This window comes from Vigna radiata, unplaced genomic scaffold (genome assembly GCF_000741045.1).
Source record: "Vigna radiata var. radiata cultivar VC1973A unplaced genomic scaffold, Vradiata_ver6 scaffold_269, whole genome shotgun sequence".
Lineage (NCBI taxonomy): Eukaryota > Viridiplantae > Streptophyta > Magnoliopsida > Fabales > Fabaceae > Vigna > Vigna radiata.
The window spans coordinates 293,779-297,726 of record NW_014543977.1 but is presented as its reverse complement, the minus strand read 5'-3'; positions in this window follow the sequence as shown (position 1 = coordinate 297,726).

Here is a 3,948-nt window from a genome sequence, read left to right as displayed (position 1 = left end):
AGAGAGCAAAATTAGGTTTGGCCGTCTTCCCCTGTCAAAAGAATGACTCTGAATTCGTAGTAGGGGTATATATAGGTGAGGAGCGCGTCAAAATCAGGCCCAAGTCCAGCGAGCCACCGCCGGGCGGTTTAAGTGTGCCGCCCGACGGTTTGCCACAATCTGCCGCCACCGCCCGACGGCAATCGCTACCGCCCGGCGGTTTCCCTCAGTGCCTATTTCCCTGCTTACTTCTCGTCCTGGACCGCCCAGTGGTTTAAGTGTGCCACTGGGCGGTACTTCGACTCTTCAAAACTTCATTTTTCTACTCTTTTCTTGAGTCAACGACCTGTATCTTCAACTCCATTCTTACTTTTCTCAAATTAGCTACAAAACAATGCCAAATAAGCATAAAATCGCTAAAAACAACTTTTGACTCTCTCCAGACTCATTTATTGAGTTTTGCTTGATTCTAAGCTCATTCCGAGTAGTAAAGGGTGTAATTTGATCCAAATTGACATGTGAAAATCACTGTTTTTCAACCTTCATCAACACCCCAAACTTAGAATTTTGCTTGTCCTCGAGCAAAACAAAACAACACACAAAGCAAAACTTGGCTTTACATTGTTTCATCCAATGCCTCAATAATCCCAAGGTACATGACAAAACAACTCAATTCAATATCCTCAATGAAATCCAAAATAAGATGTATGCATGCTTTCACTCCAGAGATTGCACAATAGATGTTATACACTATGAATGATCAATCCACTAAGCAAAAATGTACTCATGAAATTTAACACTTCAAACCAAGCAAGTGTTTCACTCAAGTGTTTAAGGTGACACTCCAACTCTCTATTGTTCACAAGTCACATGAAACAAAATTGCCATTCNTCTCAAACAATCAACATCTTTACATGCAAATGTCATCAAAAGGACTTGTCCAAGGCTTGTAATGAGGTTGGGCTAACAAGAAAGAATTGGTTTTTCTAGAATGCAAAATCCTTGAGTCAAGAGAACTATTAAAATATTCAACAATTAAGCACAACTCTCTTCCTTACCAATCTCTCTCATTCCCAACTTTTCCGTTTTCTTTTTTCTTTTGCATTGAGTTCTTCTTCATGCTTTTCTTCTTTTCTTTTCTTTTTCTCATGAATTTTTCTTTTCACGACATTTAAGCTCAATGCTTTTCACTTGTTTTTTTTTTTCAACTTTCCCCCAACAACCCCAAACTTGAACCTTTTTATCACATACAATTAAGCTCATCCCAACTCAAGGTAAAGAATTTCAAAACAAGGGTTCACACACTGTTTAAGGCTAAGGTTCAAAAAGGGTAAAATATTTTTAAGCACTTTGGGTGAAAATTTGGCTAGGGAAGGGTTTTCAAAAATGGCCTTGATCATATGACATTCACATGCAATTCAATCGATCATCAAAATTAAGGCAATATCATCCATGTTTTTCTGTGAGCAATACATGCAACAGTAAAAACTCTAGAGCTCAAAATCTCACACACATGCTTCCTCACACATAATTCATTCATACACCATGCTTAGCATCATGACCGCAATCATAAATTCATCACCCATCTATTTTATGGATATCATCATGCATTACAATTCATTTCTCTTTCACATCAAATAATCATCAAGTAGATTCATCAAGAACATCAGGTAGTCCAACACTTTCAGAGCAAGTAGTAAAGCCAAGAGTATAGAAATAAAAATAAAAATTCAACCTATTCTATGAATTTAAATAGAAACAAAATAAACAAATAAAAGAAAGAAAACAAAAGTGAAAGAAAGAAAAACTAAGTCCTGTCTATAAACATCCATCAGTAGATGTCTGCACTCAGCCCATGCTGTCATCGGAGTCCTCTTGACTCTCATCATCTACGTCCTCAAAGTTCTCCTCCTCAGTGTTAGGAGCTCCAGCTGCTCCAAAACCACTACTCTGTGCTTGCTGCTCAGGCCAAGCCACAGTTGCATGAAACTCATCCATGGTCCACCTGTGTGCTGGTGGATGGTCATATAATCCAACGATCATCTCAGCTGTCGTCACCTGCCCTCTGTGAAGGGCCTCCATCCGGGCCTCCATCATGGACATATACATGTCCCTCATCTGGAAAGGCTCAACGTGCTGAGCTGGTACCTCATCGGGCACCTATTCCTGCTGATCAGCAGCTCTCCTACGCCTTCTCCTGGGTGTTGCCCCTGCTGCATGAGCTGCACCTACTACTCCAGCCACAACACAAAACTGGTTGAAATATGCCGCATCAATGGCATTCCTGAGTCTCTCAAATGGGAACTACAATGTTCACCCCAACCCGCTGGCACAGAAAAGTGATCAAAGAGGGATGCCCCAATGGCATCCCGCTGCTAATAGTCATGGCACAGGTCCTGATCTAGTCGGCGATGATCTGGCCGACATTCACCTCCATTTGTCTCATGAGACAGAAAATAAGACGAACTCTATGACTGGTGATATCAGAGATGTGGGAGCACGGCTGGATGTTAGAATGGGTGAACGCCATCCAGTATCTGGCTAATGGAGTCATATCCAACCGTCGAATGTTTATCGGCGCACCGCTGGCGTTAGTCTGAAAGTGTCTTCCAGGAAGACACACAACCTCCTCAATATCAGCTACATCATTAAGCACACCAGAATATGCTGCATACTGGCATCGCTCCCCTGGCCACTCTGTTCCTAAGAAGCTGTTAATGGTATCGGGGTCATAACTGATAATATGCCCCCTCACGAAGCTCCTATATCTCCCAGCAGCCACCTCTCCTCTGGGTACTGCGTTGGTGTAAAACTCCTTCACCAAGTCCACATTGACAGGTGCCGGATAAGTGGTTAGTTTCTCCCAATCTCTCCTCAAAATCTCCTCCTCAAATTCAGGAACCAAGTCAGGTAGAAAGGAGGTCTTCCTCTCCATAAACAACCTCTTTTCTTATACAGTGGGAAAGTGTTCCTCATGTTGCCTGGAAAGGAACCTTTGAGAGTCAAATCCTCTTGAGCTCTCTGGCATCTTCCTTTTGCCTGCAGTGTTTCTTGTCCGGCGCGATGCTGAAGCCATCTTTGAGTGGAGTTATGAATGCTAGCAACAATTACTCCAATAGATGATGGAAAACTCTAAAAACACACTCACACCAACAAAAACCCAAAAATGAGCAAGAACAAAACCCTTTTTGTGAATGGGTGTTGAGAAAGTGTAAGGAAATCTCTCTAAAACTCTCTAGGAAGTGCAAATCTGGAGCAAGGAAGCAAGGAGACCGCCTAGCGACACTCAAAGGGGAAAGAAAAAGTGAGGAAGTTCTAAAAATACCCAGCTCTTAAAGAGCTCGGATTTTTGTCCGCCGCCACCGCCCGACGACAAAGTGGTACCGCTCGGCGGTGGCTTAAAAATTTTCCTTCCCTCTTTTCTTGTTTGGCTCTTTGTGGTTTCTCCTGGTGACTCCTGATCTATGCCCTAGATTTTCCAATCACAAGATTTTCCTCACTCAAATGCATGTGCTCACACAGAAAATAATACACAAAATTTTGAAAAACAGAAACAAACAAAGAAATTCAAATAATGAACAAGCAGTTCAGAAAGTCTCTCCAAACACCCATCAGTAGGTGTCAAACTTCTTTGTGCTTAGTAACTCCTTCTTCTTCTTCTTTATGCTAAACCTCTTCAAGAAATTGATCATACCAAGCACATGTTTCCATCCATCAATCATAGGAGCCTTGATCACTAATCTCTCAAAGATCTCCTTGAAATACTTAACCCTATTTTCCTTCCTAGGGTTGTTCTTATTATGAGGAAATGGTTCTTTACATGATTTTTTTCTCTTTTCTCTCTTCCTCTTTCTCTTAAGTTTCTCCTTCATTGACCTTCTCTTTTTCTTTTTCCTCCTTTTNNTTNNTTTNNANTTTTTTCTTTTCTTTCTTTTACTTTTCTCAACCATGGCTTTTCCTTCCTCGTCT